Source organism: Anser brachyrhynchus, assembly GCF_964034855.1.
Source record: "Anser brachyrhynchus genome assembly, chromosome: 1".
Taxonomy (NCBI): domain Eukaryota; kingdom Metazoa; phylum Chordata; class Aves; order Anseriformes; family Anatidae; genus Anser; species Anser brachyrhynchus.
This window is the reverse complement of record NC_137694.1, coordinates 23567271-23589607: the sequence shown is the minus strand read 5'-3', so window position 1 is coordinate 23589607 and position 22337 is coordinate 23567271. Positions and strand designations below refer to the sequence as shown.

Sequence of the window (22337 nt, the reverse complement as noted above, 5' to 3'; positions counted from 1 at the left end):
TGCAGCATCAGTGTGGTGTGTATATATATGTATATAACAAAAGAAATGTGGGGCTATTCAGCTTGCTGGCATTAAACCGTAGCAGTATCAGCTAATTTCTTTATATTGCTCTATTAAGACTGCTATGTAATAACATTTAATTTGTTAACAATAAGCACTGTTTCTGTGACTTAGATGTGCTTGTGGTTTATGACTTTCAGCACCTCATATTGTAGGAGGTCAGCATATACAGTTTTCCCCAAAACTCATGTTATTTCTGATAGATTCTACTCTGGTGCAAAATGGGCTTCAAACCACATAATAAAAATAGAAATCATGGCCATCTGGGGCTTTCACCTTGTTTCTCTTATACTCACTTTAGTAAGTCATACAATTCTATCATGAATGATTGAGTACTTCACTGAAATCCAGGGGGATGAGTTGCAGCTCATGCAGGCATACCAAGCTCTCCTTACACCAGCTCATTCAGGTACAAATAATAACAGAGTCTAAGACTGTAAAGAGATACATTATGGGTTTGGGACAAATAACAGAGTGGACAGAAATCTGCATAATATCTGCTACTGGTATCTGAGCTGGCTGGTTTGAAGCTAACTCAGGTTTGTACTTGTGAAATACACTGTTTGAATTGCTGAAGTCTCTGGCTTTTAATGGCACAAGGGGTCTCAAAACTGGAGTAAAAAGGATGCTACATTTGAGTCAGGCTTTGGGGGTGGAAGTTCTTCCCTCATGTTCTTCAGGCCCTTGTCTCCACTGGAGTTGTTCAGCATTAATGATTGTACTTTATGGAGACTTCCAGACAGCATTTGTAAAGTCATGGTGTGGTGGTTTTACCTTGCAAGACAGCTGAACTCTACCACAACCACGCCCTCCTCAGAAGAGGAGAAGAAGAAGAAAAGGTAAAAAAACAAACAAGAAAGGGATAATTCAATTAAAAGGAAAATAATTATTAAGGTAAAAATATTATTAAGGTAAAATTAAATAATTTAACTAAATAGGAAAGGGGGCGGGGGGGGGACGACAAGCAAAGGCCATGTGGAAGCACAGAAAGAGAGGAAATAAATTACTCTTTATTTCCCACCAACGAGCAATGCTTGACCACATCCCTGAAGCAGGCCCTCAATACGTGTAGCTGGTTTTCAGGAGATAAACAAGAGCCCACCCCTTCCCTCTCCCTCCATTTTCCCACCTTTTGTTGCTGAGTGTCACACTCATGGCATGGAATATCCCTTTGGTTGGTTTAGGTCAGCTGCCCTGGTGATGTCCCCTCCCCACTTCTTACCCACCCCCAGCCTGCTGGCTCTTGGGGGGTTTGGAGGGAGTCCTGATGCTGTGCCAGCACTGCTCAGCAATAGACACAACACTGGTGTCATACCAAGGCTGTTCTAGCTACACGTGCAGAGCACAGCACTGTATGGATTGCTGCAGGGAAAGTTAACTCCATCCCAGTCAGACCCAGTACATGTTGTCCTATATATGCTAGAACTGGATTTACCCCACAGAGGAAGATCCAGGTTTGACCTGGATCATGCATGGACAAAGGTCCTCTCAGTATAGGATTTGTGCTGGTTCTGCACTTTTATGCTGGTTTTACGCCAACTGGAAAAGAAGAGGAAAAGTCTGATCTGGCATAAAGCTAGAGAGATGCAGACAGATAATACTTGATCTGGCAGGCAGCCTGGCAATATGAAGGTAACTTATTAATATTTTAAAATAAACTTAAGTCAGCAAAATAAATATATACCACATCAATGCCTTTCATCTCATGACTGACATGTTTTTGATTCACTAGCAGGACAGGTATGTCATTAGGGTGGATATAAAGAGCAGCAAGGACCATATGCATATGGTTCAGAAGTCAGCCAGAGGCTATAAGTTTTACATAACTGATTTTCACAATTCTGTCATTAATATATGTCTTTCTAGGAGGCAGACTCCCAAGGCGTCTTTCCAGAGATTTTTATGAATGCCTACTGGAACTGCTTAGCTCAGTGTGATTGCTTTGTCCTTCTAGTTGTACCAAATCAAAATTTCCATTGTTTTCTTTTTCTTTAATGTAGTACAACAAGTGAAAAATATTTAGAAGTCCTAATCTCCTATAAAATACAATTTTCTTCCTACAAGGACAAAACTTGTTACTGATACTGCCATCCCACACTAAATGAAACACAGATTCTTTATTTACTGTGTTTGTCCTCAAACATTTTCAGTCACCTCCCCACCCCAATTTTAATGCTGATAATTAAAACAGAATATTTGCACATACAGGCAGATAAGACACAGACATATGTATCCTTTCAAATGATTTAATCATAATGTGCCTGTTGACTTTGTTGTCTGTTTATTTGGCTTTTAAAGATTTAAAGTCTATTCCAAGGTACAAAGCTTTGCCAAAAGTGACTATAACTTTCACAACAAGGAGAGTCTCCAGTTGTGTTCAAAAACTTTTGTAACTCCTTAATATTACAGACTCTTTCTGTGAATCTCAATGCAATCTCCCACACCCTTTTGCTGACAACACTGAATGAAGAGGTTTTCATTTCAAAGTACCTTGTAAGGTAAGTGCTAGGCACCTGACCTGAATTTTTCAGGTACCCAATGTTTAAAATCACTTGTGAGGACAGGATGATCTAAGAGAGGCAAGGTATGTCCATTTATAAAATAAGTAAGGATGTGTGCAAATTATTTTATTTTATTTTTTTTTTAAATCTGTGTGAATAGATTTTAAATGTGTTTTAAATAGTTTTAAATGTGCCATTAAAAGTTATGTGGTTGTCTTACGCTTCCACATGTAAACTTTATAAAAGACCTGGAGGAGAGGGGGTTGGATACTAAAGCATTTATCTTTCAACAATTCAAATCTATTTGAGTTTGCTGATACCATGAAAAGTCAACTTGTTCTAAATACGGTCTGCTGTTAATGTATTGTATGCTGTATGCACAGATCCAATAGACTTTGGTTGGATTCTGAACGTAGAAGGGAGTTTCTCTTCAGACTTGAGGGCCTCATTCTTGTCGCATTCTTACCCAGCTGCATTATATTTGCAGAAGCTTTAAAAAAAAAAAAAAAAAAAAAAAAAAGGACTGAAAGAGACCTCAAATTACAATCTGTCTAGTGATTACCCCAAGACAGCCTCTGTTACTCTGAAGTCACTCCTGAACAGATGTTTTATGTAAGCAGTGGCGAAGGCCTCCAATGATGAAGACACCTAAACCTCTCCAGGCTACCTGAAAAGGTTGCTAGAATGAATTCAACTGAACTTCCAGATAATCCAGATGTTGTGAAATTGACTCTCATCTGAAATATCTGCAATGTTTCAGTATGGAAGAACACTGAGCTGTGTCAGGGCTCTTATGAATCTTCTCTCCTTTGCTGTAGGATTGTGTATGTGCAAGACTGTGAGACATTTACATTCCAAGTGGTGAAAGCATTCTCATTCTCCCATACTTTTAAAAATACAGCCTCTCTTGTTGCTACCTTAAACAGCATAATGCCTCTCTTCCTCTATCTAATGATCTTCCCTTTGGATCCATCACAAATAGCTTGGGGGAGAATATACAATTATACCCCATAATACCATGTCAGACTGCCAGGCATTGCTTTCTACCTGAAAAACAGAATGAGTCATAAGAAAAAGAAAAGCCACAGAGGATCCAACAGATATTTATTCATTTTTTATAAACTTTTGTAAAAACTTCAGAGGCTGGAGACAATGATGTTCCTTATTCAGCTATACATTCTTGCACATCATGAACTGTGACCACAAAGCTGCACATGTATCACTGATCAAGAGCTTTGGGTACTTCCAAACCTCTATGAACATGCCTACCTCCTGGCCAACTTAACTACCATGTCTCTTTCAGCACAATATGAATAAAATACAGATACCTAGGATGGTTCCTCAGCAACAAGGCTAAATTACGTGGAATAATCTGTGACCATACTGTTAACTATCTTAATTTTCAGAGCAGAAATGCATGCAAGGCATCTGGGAATGATCACTGAACGGTATTCCTGAGTCATCTTGGGGAAGAGTTTGGAAAATAATTGTGACCAGAACTGTTCTGAACATGTAGCAGTGCATGTGTGTGGGTACTAGTGACCAGAGTGCTCCTGGAGAAGGCATACATTACACCCATAAGGATGCGAGTGTTTACTTTGATTCATCTGAGTCCATATTTTTAAGCTGTACCTTATAGCCACCCTTATCAGCTGGTATAGGAATAGAAAAAAAAAAATATATGTATATAAACACCCACATTCAGACCATGCTTTCTTTCCTATTACCAGAGCTTAGATGTACAAAAATAAATAAATGAATATAAAAAAATATTGTGTGATTTGCCTGAGTTAGAGCTAACTCTTTAGGCTGACATATAAATGATAGTACTTGTGATTCACATCAGTGCTGTCGTCTGGGAAATCCAGCAACCCCAACATATATAATACAAGGATAAACTTTTCCCACATTCTTGGACTGTTAAGATGTGCTATTGTGGCTGGAGATTCACTAATGCCCTAATTTATTAGGGAAGTGAGATAATTCAGCTTTAACATTTTTCTCTTGAGGGTCCTCTATAGGTCACTAGAACAGCACACAACCCCAGGTATGAAGATGTACATATGACCTTTTCCCCTCTCTGAAGTGCAGTGCTATTGGAGGTGGACATCCAGAGCCTATCAATACATGTGAATATTGTTTGTTTTCAGTGCTCCTGTGAGAGCTGACTGTAAAATCAATTCTTTTTAAGTTGAGCTCTGACTGAGTTGAAGTAGAAAGGAGTTGATGATCTAAAACAGGTAGACTGGCCCTTTCCCCTGCCTCTCCTCATTCAGCCATTTTAATCAAGCTATACTGTGGAAAAGGAATCAATCTCACATATTGTTCACATAAGAAATGTTAAATAGTGAAGTTTAAGGTCAAGTAGGCCCATGTATCCATAATGCCATCAGCTCTTTATTATGATTTTGAGATTTGAGATTTCTACTCTACAGGATTATTTTTTTTTAAAAAAGGTATTTAAATTATTAAACCCTTGCTGAGGTTTTCAAAGGAATGTACTCTGAGGCAGGGGAAACCTAGGAGCTGTATTCATTTTAAATAATTCTAGTATTCCAATTAGGAAAGCTGTGAGCTTTTTGTTTCTTAGCTGCCTGCAGACATGGCAGAGATTGGGAGGCTTTTTAAAAATCCCTGATTCTTATTAAAGGCTTTATTTATTTATTCCTAAGGCAATATCTATGTAATATAATTGTTTGCAGTTATCTTTACAGTTATCTTATGTCAGAATTTCATCCTCAGAATAGTGAATCACGGTCACAAGATTTCTAATGCTGACAAATTTCAACACACTTTTTGAGAAATGTAAATTTGAAAGTACAAAGCTCAAATTAAAATACCCTGATGTGACACATTATAATAGATAATATGCAGGTGTCAACCTACAAACTAAGTTTATTAAAAAATGAGTTTGTGTGACCAATTAGAGGACATTTTTTGCTTAAGACCATTTTTCAGAGTCACAACATTTTAAACAAAAATCTGTTCTTCAAGGTTGTTTTTGGAGCCTACATGTAAAATTTTATGTTTTTAATGATATCCCTGTTCAATCATTTCCTCACAGAAACTATATTGATTTGTAGGTCACAAAACATTTTTAAAGTTAATACAAAAATATGTGTTGTTATATTTTTTGTTTCCAAATGCATATGCATCCAGTACAACTTTTGTTTGAAGACAACAGGCAGTTCAGAGAATCAAGCTAGCAAAGTTCTCAGAAGTCAGTATTCAGACTTTTTAAATAAAATAAAATCAAATGTGTAAAAATAGAAAAATAGGTTCATATACAACCCTTTCTTTCACAATGTCTTTCTGTCATTTGTGACTTACTGGCCTGGGTAGGCTGTTCTCAGGTCTGGCAGTCTACGACTTCACTTTAAAAAATGTGTCCTGCAGAGCACACAAATTTCTGGCAAGTCTTTCAGGACAGAATAACTCATCTACAAGCATTGTCATTCCTGACATAACAAATGTTAAATATTGGTCTGTTTAATTGTTTAAACTGTTACACTTTTGTATATGGAGGAAATGCAAGTTGACTCAAAGGATATGTTCGTCCTGGTAAAAATTATGGCCTTGATCATCTTGCATCATTAAAGTGAGTGGCAGTTCTGCTGATGATTTTGCAAGGAACAGATTCAGGCAATCAACAATCAGAAGAGAAACAAGCATTTATGCCTCTGAGATTTTAATGTTTTGACTTTCTAACAAAGGTATATTTTCTGACTGTTTTTACTTAAGAAAAATGCTTAAACATTTAACTGTGTATTTGGGTCCCATTGATTCTTAATGGGATTCAATCGTGCTCAAGTAGTTTGGGAATGATAGTCTACGATAAGAAATATAAATGTAGAAATGAGTTGAACAAGTAAACATGAATAAATAGTTCTGCCTGTATGAGGTACTTATGACTCTTGAATAACTCTCGAATCCACATTTATGTCCCCCCAGCATTATCAACACGTGGCTTACCTAAGTATGGTTTGTTTTCTACCTCATCAAGAAATTCAAAATTAGCTTTGCTGAGGCAAGATATTTAAGGAAGAGTGCTTTTCACTAGATATAGCTCTTCTGCACTGTTGGATCAGCATCTGATATATTTAGATGTTACGTTTTACTCTGCAGAAAAGGTCTAATGCAAGAAAATAACCTGTTATTTTGTTGTATGATGGCATTTTCCACTCATTAAAATGCAAGTCCTTCAGGGCGTTGAATTTAATATATGCTTTAGTAAATAATGAGAATGGGGGAAATAGAGTGCTTACAGTTCTGAAAGTGTGCATGTGCTTTAAAGTCATACTTACCATCCAAGCTACCAGCTTTTAATGTATTAACAGCCAGTATATCAGCATAATTATTGCTGTTTATTTCAGTTTTAATGAGGAAACAAACATAATAATACATCAGAAGAAAGAGTGCTGACAGGTGTATTAACAAATAGGCTTATAGAGAAACAGATGCAATGTTATTTTCAGCAGGGAGTTAGAATAACAAAAATAAGCTAAAATTAGAAAATACATACTCAAGTTCACAACATTCTTAAGCAATGTTCAGATACCTTAAAACATATTAATCTGTCTGAGCCCATTAAGACTAACTAGAGTACTTTTTAATGTCATTCTCAATATTTATTAAATACATTATTTAAAAGTAGAACCTCCTCTGTATCACAGTAGTCAGTTGAACACTAATGAGAGGCAGATGAGAGCAGTTCTTGTTTGCAACACCGTGTGATTTTTCCTGTGCAACATCCTATTTATGATAAACCAAAGAGTCAGAGTATAGCCAGGGCATAAGATGTTCCAGTTCTTTCACTTAGTGGCACAGGAACTGTAGAACATATGAGATCATATTTCAAGACCACAGGTAAGATTTGGACTGAACATGCAAGCTCTGTCATGTTGGAGACAGGCTGTAAATAAAAATGAGTTGTGCTAGGCAGTGTTGCAGTTTTAGCTCACAGGACAGAAAGCTGTTATCACTTAGGTATGTTAGGCTAAGTGGGCTAATGTTTATGATCCTGGAAATAAAAACTGCAGTTGAGCATGATACAAACAAAACTCCCCAATTTTTACCTATGCCTATAGTTAGACATGCATTTGAGATGTATTTTATTTCTGTTCATTTCACAAAATAGGTGAGTGTAGACCTTCCAAGATAGATGAGTACAGAAGATGCTTAATCACCAAATAATGTAAATACAGTAAATCATTGGAGCACAATCAGGAAAGATGTAGACAAGCATTTAAATAGTTTGCTTCAGTCCTTTTTCTCATTAACAGGACCTTAATCAATTGTATCTCAATAGCTTCGTTTGTTATATTCAGTAAAAGAACAAGAACAAATAAACCCAATTTTTATGTTAAAAAAAATCAGCTGGAGATCTCCCCTTTATGTCCTACAATGCCCAAATCTGAATGCATAGAAAACATATGTATACATGGATCAAACTTATTGTAAGAATCAAAAAGATGTATTTAATTTGAAGGGTTGACCAAAGGCTTTCTCTACTGTTCAATACATTTTTCATATATATTTTGGTTCTTTTTATTATGGCTAGTTAGGGAGTCAAGAAATTTTTGAAATCATCTAGACAGACGTAATAGTTTCCATAGAAAAACTGATAAGCCATATTTTAGAAAGAGCGGAGTGAGTACATGGTATATTTGGTTAATGAAAACTGAAGTATTCACGCTACCTGCAGCTTGAAGAGACCTTTGGTGACCTCTGTAATTTCTGTTGCAGACATTAAGTATAATCTGTTAAAGTGAAGCCTTTTGCAGAAAAGTTGTCTTGGGAGAAAACAGAATACTTCAGATTTCAAGGCAAGATCTGTTTACTTTTCTTAAACGGCCTTTTAAAACTAAGTTCTGAAAGCAATGAGTCATATGAGAGTATACTTGAACATGCACACCTGTCCACATGATCACTCCTCCCAACAGCCAATGTTCCATACTTCGATCCATTTGATAATTTCAACTGAATTTGACAGAGCAACAAAGCCATAAATGTAGTTTGTAAATGGGAGGGATCTTGTTGATTGTGATTGATAAAGGGGCTGTAGCGTGAGGTAATCTGCTGTTAGCCGCTACAGAATCTGCACTGATTAGCTGACCTAGTAAGTGTTCTGCTTGTAGGAAAAGCTTCAGCTGGCATTTGCAATCAACCAGGAGCAGCTGTGGTCTCCACTGCTGGTTTCTTTTTTTTATCTCTGCATTGCTGCCTCTCTCTGGTCCCTACTGGCACGCCAGGATTCTTGACTACCGTTGATCATCAACACACTGTTGATCATAAAACCGTTGATACTGGATTTTACTACTCAGTATCAAGGGCTATAGAGTATTCCTCTCCACCGTTCAAGGATCTCCACAACTACAGTCATGCAGCTCATCTCAAGTATCCTTATTGAAACAAGGTGGCTAGTAGCAAGAATAGCAATTAAATGCTCTGTAACAATGGGATGAAACCACTCAATAGCCCAAGTCCAATGAGTCTTATCCATGAGTCTCTTACACACTTGCTACTTCTTTAGACACCATATCAGATGTTTTTCTATTGTATCAAACATTGTTGAAATAACCTGGTTTTGTTTGTTTGTTTGTTGTGTAGATGTTGTCCCCTGAACAGTAGTCACTACTGATATTATGCCTTTGATTCATGCATTAAGCCACATAGCTCATATATTTGGAAAATTCCTAATCTGATCCCTGCATCTTCAATTCCCTTCTATGGTTACTTTAAATCAGTGGCTATGTGGGCAAAGCACAGGGATGTGATTTAGATACAATGATGGTTCAGTCATTACTTCAGTAATTGTCTTAATTTCATCCCACCACTTCAGTTGCACTACACAGTAAGTTAGGTTTCCTGGATTCATGTTTGCATAACCTACTTCAAATAAAAGACTTGACCAATTTTTTGTATATTTAGCTGTAACCTAACTATGTATATGCCATATGTATGTCTATCAGTTTAAAGATCAGGTAGTATAACAATATTCTGTGTCTGTGGTGAGATAAAATACCTGATTTTAGCACTGCGTACTGGTGTTAATACACACTAACTTGCAACATGTGTTGTTAAATTTAAGGAGACATGTCATGATTAAATTTGTGTCCAGCCATAAAAACTTCAAGGCCTACAGATACTACCAAGAAGAAAGCAGAAAGTAATAGAAGATTTAAGCTGAAAGATATGTCAAACAGCTGGATGAATTCTTAACTCCTGACGTACCTTTAATATGGTTGTTAAGGAGGTTTAGAGTGTGTATTTCACCTGTCAAGCAATTATAAATTATTATCAGTCTGCGGACTGATGATGTTTTTGGACTCTCCATTGTCTTATGAAATCAACATGAAGATGGCCAAATACTGGTTAGATGAAACTGAAGAGACTAGTGGAGCCTGGCAGCATTGCTTACCTACAATTCTATTGTGATCTATATGGTCATTAGTGAATATGGAACTATCTTCCAGGGTCAGTCAAATGAGATGTTTTTGATATTTTTAAATGGCAGTCTCCTCTCTTTCAATCTAATAGGAGGATCTGGTAAGATAAATACATGTGACTGACAGTGTACTGGGCTGGAAATTTATATGGAAAGTGAAGCAGAAGAAATTACAGAACTGGAGGCTGGATTTGTTTGGGTCACTTTTGCAGTATGTACACAATTCTTCTAGGGAGCAACATAGCCAATAAATATAAATATATTGTATTATTAAATACAATTATTATAAATATGTATATTCATAAATGTTCTATTTATTAACACTTGAAGGCATTTGCAGCCACTGGCAATCAAAAGCTTTCCAATGAATGAAAAAGAAACACATGGGAATGTGTGCTACCCCATGACAAACTTAACACCTTGTATGACACACGCTCCTGCTGAAATTGATGCTTAAAATGCTTATTAATATTTTGAGAGCTGCAGTTCTTTCATTTTGTTTTCAAGACTAATTTACAGTGGTGTCCAGCAGAACATTTGCATATTTCACTAAACAGCAATATATAGTTCAAGCATAAGAAAATGTCTCACCTCACCTTTCAGCAAAGTGGGAGCAATTCAAAATTGTGGTAATGCTTCATACGATAAAAAAACATTACTGCAGTGGTAAAACATACTATACTGTGCTTTTATGATTATTTTTTTTTTTGTCAGCTTCTCCCTGTTCTAGTCATGTTATCAATCCAAAATGAGGAGCTAATTGTATTGTGAATTACCTCTGAAGGCATAAAATCAAGAAAAGTTTCAAATGCATAAGCTAAAAGGGTATGGGCATATTTCTACCCCTCCAGAGGATGTTACAGAACAGAAAGAATTCCTCACCACGGCATTAATTTTTCAGCATACTTGTATGTAGTAAACACAATCTCTTACAGAATCACAGTATCAGAATAGCTGAAGTTGAAAGGGACCTTTGGAGGTCATCTGGTCCAATCCCCCTGTTGAAATTATCCACTTTTTATTCACTGGGTCTTAGTAGACTGTGAAGGAATTGAACCTTGGTTCCCAAGCCACCTGATGGGGATATGCCCACCTCCTTACTTTTCAAAGCTGGCACCTGCTGCAGAACGCTGACTTCAACCAAACTTTCTGTGAGCCCAGAAGAAAACTAATCTATATTAGGAGGGAACTTATTCACTCCAGGGGAGACATCATGAATGGAGTGGCATAAACACAGCATGAATGACCAGGAAACTAGCAATTGTGCAGCAAAACAGAAATAAACCTGGAATGACAGATTAGAGGCATGTAGTGGAGTTTTGTACCAAGGAACAGCTTCGACAAGAGAAAATGTGAGCAGCTCCTCACATTCACCTAGTTCTTTGTTTTGATCAGTCACCTAAGGTTCAGAGGCAAGTCTCTTCCTCAAAACAGGACAAATAGCAAATAAAACCCACATCCCAAAGGTTAATCATTTGATGAATTGATATTCTGGGATAACATTTCAATTTTCTCTGCAACACACAACCTAGACCTTGCACACAACTCTTGAAATGCTTTGCAAGTGATGTGCCTCTTTCATAAAGAGGTACTGGCCTGATCAGGTATAATCATTTTAAAACTGAAAGACAGGTCTTATAACATTCAGTGATGCAAAAGAACCTGTGTGGACTTTGCCCAAAGCACTATCTTTGACCTAGTTTTGTTGCCTTTCGTTTTTAGACAAATTATAATTTAAAATTCATCAACTCTTGTAATCTGAGTTGCTAGCTGGGGACAGTATCACCTATAAATAACTTCAAATAAATAAGCACAACTAGATAGGAACAACCGTGGTCAAAATAGAAATGGGGTATGTTTGAACTGCGGAAATAAATAAAACAAGATATCTACCTAGTAGCACTGCTTCAGAAATTTAATAGCTTGCAGTGACTGATACCATGACAGACCTGAGCTGACAATTTTCTGTCAGGAAGATATTAGTCTGTCTCAAATTATTCCAGACTAATAAGTACATTAATATTGTGTTGCTCATTTATCTATGTCTACAGGTTAACAGAAAAAGGAAAGAAAGAAGAAAATAATCAAAAGATGAAGCCAAACTACTCACCCAAGCAGTTCCATTCAGTTGGAAGAATACCACCTTCTGACCCTTTTTGCTTGAGAAAATAATTCTTATAACCAGTAATTTAAAAGGCACCCCCCTTTGTATTTTATTGGCACCATACCTGTGTAGCTTTGAGGTCAAAGAGGCAAACAGCTGTGGCAAATGAATCCAAGCAACCAGCCTGGTAGCTCTTCATGGGGAAGAAATGGATTGTGGCAAGGCATCTGTAAAATTTCCCTAAGGCCATTATGATACAGTAGCTTAAAAATGACATATAGCTTTGCAGCCTCAAAGTGATCATTTAGATTAGGTTAACAGAAAGATCATTCTTTGAAACAATGAGAACAACAAATGGCAACCAAAAAATATTGGCGTTTCAGCAGAAACACTTACTTAAATTGCATTTGGTCACCCCCCACAGAGAGGAGAGAAAACCTTTTAGCACTCATAAAAGTGAGAGACGAACAGCACCGTCTAGAGCCAAGTGTTTCAGAGATGGAGGCAATGTGTGAAACATCCCTCACCAGCTTGGCCAGTGCTCCCAATTCCCAACCTGCACCATGCCTATTACTGCAGGGCTGAGCAGGCTGCCAGCCCTGCTGTTCCTTTGTGCTCAGCAAGATGATGGTTTTGTGATGCAAATGAAGGTCGACTGAAAACCACTGCACTGATGTTGTTCGTGACCACCTGCACCATTTTTTTCCTCCTCTGAGACCCAGGGTCTCCTTGATGGAAAATTTATTCATTTTTACTGTGTTTGCTCTTGGGACTATCACAAGGTGCCTGCTTCTCTGCAGAGACCTCCTGCATGGAGCAGAATGGCCTAAGGAATCAAAGACAAAGAGGACTGAGTAGTTGTTTCCACCAAGGCACTAACATAACTAAAATGTAGCATCTGCAGAGCTATTCATCTTGTTCAGTCAGGAGTTTTCTCCTTCTTTCCCCAAAAATAAATTTCCATGGACTGGTAAGTTGGACTTGGTCCTAAGCAGAGAACTGTAATAGTGATGGCAGATTGAATTGCACAATCTAGATTTTTGCCCTTGATATGGTTTAACATATTCACACCATAGTAGCACAATAGCTCTGTTTTTGAGAGAAGTGCTTCAGTGCATCTGCATGCAGCATTGCCCTCAGCAGGAGCTGCACGCCTGTGTTGCAGCTGTGCAGCCCAGTGCCCAGCACTGCCAGGGGTTGCAGCGGGGGCTTGCTGAATGATGCTTTGTCAGATGCTGCCTGGAGAACTGACCTTGAGGTAGGGGGTGCGGTTGCAACCACGTAGACACTCTGCAAAGGGGGTTTGGTGCTGACCCTTCAAAACCCGAAGGTTATTTTGTATCAGAACAATCCTGAAGTAATTCCCTTACAGCATACACCTATACAACAGAGATCAGACTGTGATTCTAAGCCCCTTGTACTGAAACACATTACCAGTGTAAATGACAGCTGAAATGTGATAAATGTTACCTTTAAGAGAGGATCTTTAACAGACTATAGATTATGTAATGCTCTAAGAAGAGTAAATGCCTCTGAAGAATATATATTAGCTTGTTTATTGACAGCTAGATCTTTATTGCTGTTTACCACTTTTTGCCTTAAAAGGCAAACAATCTTTTTTAGCCTTTAAAAAGCTAAAAGCAAACAATCTCCAATAGCAGACTGAAAAGTTACAGTTGACTCCCATATTAAAAATATTGGAAACATTGGAAATAGAATTCCACACAGAAAATGGGTGAAAACAAATCCGGGCTATCTTTAGTTGATAACTTTGAAGTCAGAAGGAACACTTTGCCTAAACAACAATGATGTGCTATCCAGAGATCAAGTAAGAGGCACATGTTAAACAAAGCAACATGTACAAGACTTTTCAAAATGTGTTTGCTTTGTGGGAGGAGGAGGAAACACTAGAAGAGTTTCATCTAGGGAGGCAACTACTGGTAATTATCTTGCATTGTCATCAAAACCCACATGTAAATATCCTATAATGAGCTTATGGATCCTCAGGTTAAAAAACTGTTCATCCTCAGAAACTGACTGTTAAAGAGATCCAATTTTGTGCTCTGTTACTCCAGCATAATCTGAATCAATTCATTCAAATAATCAGATTTATTCAAATAAGTACTATCAAAATTATAAAAAGTTTGTTGGAATAGTAGGGCTGCCATTTTCTTAATGAGGATAATTAGCCCTAGAGGAAAATGGAAGTGCAGGAGTCTCCATCTTCACTGAGCAACTAGATCTGCTACTGGTATTCAAAACGGAATATGAGCTTCAGCACTGGAGTAACTGGGGGAAATGGTGTGGGCTCATTATGTATGAATTAACCTAGTTTGGTGCCCTTCTGTCCTTAACATTTTTATGTCTCTGAATATTTGGCTCTAATATAAAGGATGAGACATTCCTGTTTGCTATATATTAAATTTGTTAACATATTTATTATAGCATATATAGGAGAGTTCAAGCTTTGCCTTGAATTTGTCTTTCTTCTTAATTTGAATAAAGAGGGTTTCTTTAGAGACAAACATAAATCGTGCCTCATCTAACATCTTTCCTGAGCTAGTGATTATTAGGAATGCTTCAAGAGAGAATTAGTTTTACCCATAAAAAATCTCAGCTTTTAATACTTTTAGGTTGACACTAATATTTGGCTTAGATGCCAGAGTCAACAAAATAGTTTCTCTTCTCCAGCAGGGCCAAAGGCTTGACAGCCTGCCACTAGCTCAGGGGTAGAGCAGGTCAGTTATGTTCTGATGAATCAGACCTTGATGTTCCAAATGCTACTTTGCTGAACACAGAGTATTTCCTTAAAAATACCTTAGATTTAAATTTTCATTGTGTTGAAGATTAGTTCCAATGGATTCCCGCCTGTGTTTTTGACAGGTCCGTCCCAAGGCTGACTTCTGCTCTTGGCTGCTGGAGGGAGCAGAGAAGCCCACAGTAATGCTCATTTTACCAGTCTCCAGATTCTGATCAGTTTTTGGTTGACTGGCAGGTTGCTTTATTTTTTGGCTTTTATATTGAGTTATTTTCAATTAAGGCCCAAACCACATATGCACACAGAAATCCAGTGAGCTGGAAGTGTTTATTGGCCTCTTCAACTCATCTTTTACTCGCTGAACTCATGCCATGATAAAAATGGGGTCACTATGAGGTGTACAGGGGATAGCATGGACAATTAAAATTCTGCAGGTGACAAGAGGAACAGAGATGGAGAATAGAATGGAAGAAGAAGGGAAAGGAAAATAAAACATAGAAATAAAAAAAAAATTATGAATTCTTAAACAGTAATATTATGATTGACTGGTAAACAAGCATTATTCTATAATTAGGGAGTGGTGCATTGAAAGTGGAAAGAAGTAAATGTGAGGTGTCTTCATTTAGCTGACTGCTTTCTGGCACATTCAGTGTAAACCCACAATTTTGCATTCCTTTATAACATTCAAATCTGTGTAGTTGCTTCCAAGTGTAGCTGCAAACATGGACATATTTGCAAATTTTGATTTATACAGCTGCAGTATCCCAAGAGAAAGAAAGTATCCAAACTGAAGTCCTCAAACCTCAAAGAGTTAAAGATGACTTTTTTTCCCCTTTTTATTTACCAAAAAAAAAAGGTTAAAAAAATAGAAAAAATAGAAGTCTAGCCCTGCAGGCAGTGGAACCTTGAGGATCTCAGTATACAGTGCTGCCTTGTGCATGGATGAGGACAGCCTGAAACAGGCACTGGGAAGGCACAAACTGCCCCTATTCATCTGCAACCCAGCTCTGCTAAAGTAAATGCTTACATTGGTAACCATTTCATCACCAAGTGAGACATCAGGAAAAGTGAGCTAACCTGCATGCTCTCCATGCTTTGTCAGGATGGATTTACCACTTGAGCAGGACTTTGTGTCTGGGGAAAAGTCCAGTGTTCCCTCTGGGGTTTTGGGGCTCCATTACCAGGGTCAGTGGTGCCATTCCTGGCAACAATATTAAAGGTCTATATTAGAGTCAAGGATTCAGTATCCAATTTGCTTTAACTCTAGGAAGGTAAGAAACAGTTACAATCAAAGAACTCCATCCCCAAAGGCTAATCAAGCTAATAGCCATCTGAGCCTCTCTTTCTCCTACGTCTTGCTTTCTTTTCTTCTTTTTTCTTTTAATTTTTTTTTCTTTTTTAATTTTTTTATTGTCAAGAGCTGATGGCAAGTCTTCCTCCATATGAAACAAGGATATTTTAAGGAGGAATTAATAGTTAAAAAGATTGGGTACCTCTTAAACCTTTTTAAAACCAGTGCTATGCAGATCTGCCATAACTTACCCCAGGATTTGACAGAGTTTGACAGATAAGTTGTCACCAACTATCAGGAGGCTGGATGCAGATACACTGCCAACATCATCATTTGGTGGCATTGACTCTGAGAGATCCTTATCCTTTTAAATTGCAGATGCAGTTTCAAACAATGCCATACATATGTAGGCATATCTTATATCATATACAGGTCAGCAACTAATGTTAACCTTCAGTTTAATCATACAAGTCTTAATCTCAGCTCATGACTGCTATCTGTTAAATGAAGCCCTGAATGAGAAATGGTTTACTCAGAGGTCACGAAGGCATCTAATGATCTGCAAGAGGATCCTTTCTATTTCTGTTTCTATTAAAATAGAGATTTCTATTTCTATTAAAATATAAAAACAGCAAAGAATCATGATATGGGATAAAGATAACATTACCTTGTGTAGGAAATGCCTGTGTTTTGGCAAGGGGACACTGCGGTTTTCTGCTCGCTGAGCCCCTTGATTTTTCACCTTGGTAGGTGAACAATCTTTAAGTCAGAAATTCATGCTATAATGCTCATCCTCTGCACACTGGTCTCACACAATTGCCAAGATTTCTTCTAGCTCTTCTTGCTTATAGAAGGAAAGAATGCAGCTTCCTTATTTGTAAATACTGTCCACAGAGAGAAGGACCATTCACCTTCAAGTTTCTCAGTGGATAGGTTTTTGCAAAATGAATGAGACTTGCTTACAAGCTCAGTTTTAAAGAACTGATCAGGAAAACCAAAGAGGATTTTCCTTTGCTCAGGGGAGAGTTGGCAAAAGGAGTAAGACATTGAAAGGATTGATAAAAATAGCCAGAAGAAATAGTTTCAAAATAGAGAAAGGAAAGAATCTAGAAGAAAAAATGTGAAGTATAAGAGCTGGCTACAGTTACAGATGGCCAGCTTCTTTCTTAAGCTTTTATGTTCCCTGTACAACACTTAAAACACCAAATACATCTTTCCTCTAGCACACATATGTATTAAATCAAACTGGAATTACATCTTAGGGGAGAATTAATTCCTCGCATATAATAGCTAACAGGCTAAAATCTATTTCTTCACATAAATAGTTGTATTGTCTTCAGTACGGATTATCACATGCATATCCAGCTGCTATTAGATCATTTTATTTCAGTCTATACATATTCTAGAGTCCCTTGCAGTTGTTTTGAAATTTAACCATAAGCTATTGTTGAATTATATGTATCTTCCGTCTCTTTAAAAGGATTAGACTTGCAAGGCCATAATTATTTTTAAAATATAGTTCTTGCTTTACATGCCAGTCTCCAAAGTTTATTCAAATTTTATCTTCTCAAGATCAAGTTAGTCATGACCATCTTTCTCATGTAGGTATTTTTGCTTCCTTTCTTAGAGAACAATAGGCTAAATTCACTGTGGATATAAATGAAGATGCTTGATGTAAGCCATGGAGGGAATTTCTGTAACTAGACAAAAGAATAAGCACAAAATAAAAGCTTTCCCTTTAGCTATAACAGATCTACTACCTTGATTAATAATGCTGCCACTAGCACTTTTATTAAATGCTCTAAATTGAGAATTCTGTAACTCTGACAGGCCAGACTTCTGTAATAGTGTCTACTTTTCAATAATAAGAAGATGTGAAGCAAAACTAATAAGAAGATGTGAAGCTAAAGTGTACAAGGACAGAAATATTTTGCCTCAACCTTGAAAGAGGTTTGTATAGCTACATCTTAAAGTCCTGTGGATATTGGCACTGTGTGACATGATGCAGGGAATGTGTCACCAGCAAGAGTCACAGAACTGGCTCTCAGAGCTGTCATGGACATGTTGAAATGCCAGAGAGTTTTTGTCTCCACTTTTACTGCCTGACAACCAAGAGCTGATACTACCAAAATCTTTCACAGTGTAAGTAAATTGCCTGGATTGCAGGGATTATATACAGAACATGGGCATAGTTCTCCTCCTGGTATGTTGATGTTGGTATGTAGCCCTCAACATAGATCACTATTTCCATAGCAGAGATGCCTGATGTCTTGGAGCATCTCAGTCTATGTCTTTTTCATTGTTTCCCATTCACTACAAAATATACTGAGCTTTTTACAATTTGACATTTAACACCTGCTAAACATAGGTGTTAAATGATTCCATCAAATACGAAACAGTAGTTGAAAAATACAGTTCCTGAAGCGTAAGGAAATGCATGTAAGAGACAGCTGAGTTTTAATAATTCACATCATTTGCTCATTGACTTTGGCTGAGCTTTTCATGGAAAGAAAATGGTTGGAAAGAAGAAAAGAAAAAAGAAAAAAAAATGCCTGGTATAACTTTCTTTCTAATCACATTTCTCAAAGCTATTAGGAAAATAGACCTTACTCATCACTTACTGTGTTTCCAGCTTAAAAAAAAAAAAAAAAAAAAAAAGATATTCTCAAGGTGAAGATTTAAGAAGCTGGGACATGGAAGATCTACTTTAACGTCCCAGTTTCCCTTTGTAATCTGGGGAATTTATACTTTCTAAAGACAGTTGGTCACCAGGTGGAGAGGAAAGAGCTGGGTAAGAGAGAAATGCAAATGAAAAAGTCATGAGAATTCATTTTGCTAATTCCTTTTGCTTAGGTACTAGTCACCCGAAATGTACAGTTTGCTTAAGAAGGTGGGGAGGTTCCCATCCAGGGGACACAAAAGAAATCTGCAACCTTCCATCACAGAAAAATAAATTAGCACATAATTCCAAACCAGGCTTTTGTCCAAATGTCTGGTTAGTGCGGGCATTTGAAAGCTGCTCATTTCTGACCTGAGCACCTTACCAGCCTAACTGATGGCTACTCTTGAGTCGTGGTTTCTCCACTTCTCTGGCAGTAGCTGTTCCCCTTTCTTAGAAACATCTCCTGGACCAGAGAGTGAACAGAAGAGTTTACACAGCATAATGGCTTTGGTCAGTGGCTTGTGATACTGAGGCTCAAGGCTCTACTTCAATACCTAATTGCTGATTATTGTTGGAACAACCCCAACAGAAGAGGATTTCACCAGCATCCCTGTTACCACAATGGTTAGGCCTTTCTGAAGGGATGTGGAACCATCAAATATGTAAATTAAGCAGAGCAGGAATTTGAATCCAGCTCTTCCACCCTAGAAACAACAGAGCAATTTTTGACACACCAGTACATGCACAAGCATATATATGCTGATACTACTGGGCTAAGACTGTATCTATTGGCATTCTGCAGAAATTTTAGATGTGCTCTACATGCATACACAAGACTGGGCCCAGCTAAGGAGACAGACTGGTTTTGAGCAGTTTTTGCCTTCAGTCTTAATTCCAACACTGTAACAAGGGGTGGATGTAAGAGCTTTAGGTGTTTTTTAATGTTTCCCAGAAAAAACAAAACAAAACAAAACAAAAAGCCCAGAAGGCAGCTCAGTGATGTATTTGAGACCAGCAGCAGTAGCTGGGCACCCCGGGGACAGGTTGCATGTGATTTTACTGCACCTAACACAATAGTTCACAGAACCAAAGAGAGTTTCGAGTACTCTTGTACTTTACTGAGTTTGGGAAAGCTACTCAGTTTCAATAGCAATTCATAAATTCATAGAATCCAGTTTGCCTCTCAGAGCTACAAGCACAGGATGACAGTTGTATCATGTAGTCTAACTTCATGCAATTTCTTATGAAAAGATGTAGGACAACATGCTTGGAAACTGCCACATTGTCCTTGGGAGTAATTCTCAGAGCTGCTGGAACAGCAGCTGTGGAAGCTTATATGTGGATCCCAGTGACAGAACAGGAGCTGGAAAAGAAATAGGTCACTTAAAGGTAAGAGCTGTTTAAGGATGGGTGCAAGAATTTATCTTGGAAGGAGTAAAATAAGAGATTTCTTCCAACTGAGCAATATTTTTCAATAATTTACCATCTGTATGTTGGCATTCACAAAGATCATATTTTTGATGCAGGTCATGAAACCTAATCTTGTTGGAGATACTGGAACTCATAATAGAGCTGTATGTTATTTTATTTCTTTATGGGAACAGGGCTGAAGTGATAGGTGTTAACCCATCAGTATCTGGGAAGTACAACGTTTTTATCTTACAATCTGATTTTCCATTCCATCATGATTCTTTTATGCTGATCACCATCCCCCACTATTCCCTGATTAACATAACTAAATTCTTGCCATAAACATTTCTAACTCTTCATTCATCAGTCCATTAAGTGTCTTCATGTTAATAGACAAATGCCTTACAGAACTACATTCAAAACAGAGAGAAATGGCTCCTAAGAATATTAAAAAAAAAAAAAAAAAAAAGTTAAGAAAAGCAAACACCGGGAATATGTAAGAGTTTGGAGCATCAGTCCCCAAAGTAGGAAGAAAAACAATGCAATACTCCTTCTTTAACAAAAGGAATCATTTATCATGACATTTAAATGCATTAACAAACCATGCCTGTATTAGAACCACTGTCTCAGGCTGCAACAATGTAAACCTGCTAATGTGATATTAGTTTAACAGCTTTAGGAAACAAATTAGAATAGATGTCTAAGAGACCATGAGAAGTCTAAGGCAGGAGTGAGAAACAGCTGTCAAAAATGCTCTTTCAGCAGCAGAAAAGGCAAAATTACATCGGATATAAAGAAGCCTCACTGAATACAAGGCTGGAGAATGCTCTACTGCACAAGCAGGAAGTTGTTTTTGCAACCACAGAATTATTAGCTCCAGGTTCTACCTTCTCGAGTGACATTTAAAATCTCTCTTTTTCCTTTTTTTTTCTCCTGATGATTCCTTATTATTAATATTATTATTTTTACCCAATAGGATTGGCATACACATAGTGTGGAAATGTTTCAATGGAGAAGCACTGCACCACTGAGGAATACAGTGTTTTATGTGGGAGCAAACACTCCAGGTAATGTGTAAGTAGAGCTTACACATACCCACTGAAAACTGCAGAGATGGAGGTACCTAATGCCTGAGGCAACTGGGCATCTTTCCTGTTCCAGTGCAGCCTAGCAAAATGTCACCGTTCAATATTCCAGAGTAATTTCTATCTTTCCTTATGTAAAAAATGTGCATCCTCCCATTCTGCAGTTCCTTTATCAAGTCCTTGAACCACTGTTCATGCCAGGACTGAAAAGACAGACAAGAGTAACAACTGAGCAAGAAACATGATAGAGAAACAAAGAGGTTTTTTTTGTTTGTTTGTTTTTTGGCCCCAGTCGTTATGAATTTTGGCACCTAAAAAAGAATAGTACAAATCAAAATGCAGAGTTGAGAATATGCATTTGAGGAGAGATGGGCACCACAGTGTGGAGATTTGGGCTTTATCTTTTCTTTTTAATACATTTCACAGTTTATTGAATGTTACCAAACATGGTGAAGTCAATGAAAAGTTTATAAGAAAGGGACAGTTCCCATGACTTCAAAAGTGGTTGAAAATCTTACAAAATGATTTTTAAAATTTTTAGCAAGTATTTTAGCAAGACCTAAGCAGAATCGCTTATGTAAATTTAGGCAGACTGCTTTTGGTAGAGCTTAATTCAAAAATCAGAAACTCAAGTGCATTTATATTCAGATTCAGAGTATGCTGCTTTTCAGTTGAATTTGATATAGGTTAATACAGCAATGAAAAAGAGGAAATACTGCTTACCCAAGCAGATACAAAGATTAAAGATATTTTCAAAATCTACAAAGAAAAATAAAATAGACTACTTTCCAGAAATTACAGCAAGTTTTTTAACATATTTAGAGGCAGGTACTGGGAAGTAAGGCTATCAGTTACTGTTAATTTCAGAGGACAAATGCCTGTGATTTTACTATTGCAAGTACTAATGTAGTTTTATTATTTATTTAGTTAGTATTAAAATATAAGATTATTATAATGAGTTCTGTTCCTTAGCGTGTCTACTCTTCAGCTTGCTGCCCAGCGTAAATATGAGCCAACTT

General features: G+C 37.4%; 1 long non-coding RNA gene across 2 annotated transcripts in view; it reads right to left on the bottom strand.

Moving 5' to 3' along the window:
* Positions 1–16572, bottom strand: part of LOC308195892 — a 46525-nt gene extending 29953 nt beyond the window's left edge. For both annotated transcript variants that reach the window (XR_013951905.1, XR_013951906.1), the window contains exon 1: positions 12237–16572. This is a non-coding gene — a long non-coding RNA (uncharacterized lncRNA). The remainder of the gene's footprint in view (positions 1–12236) is intronic.
* Between the last annotated feature and the right edge of the window lie 5765 nt (positions 16573–22337).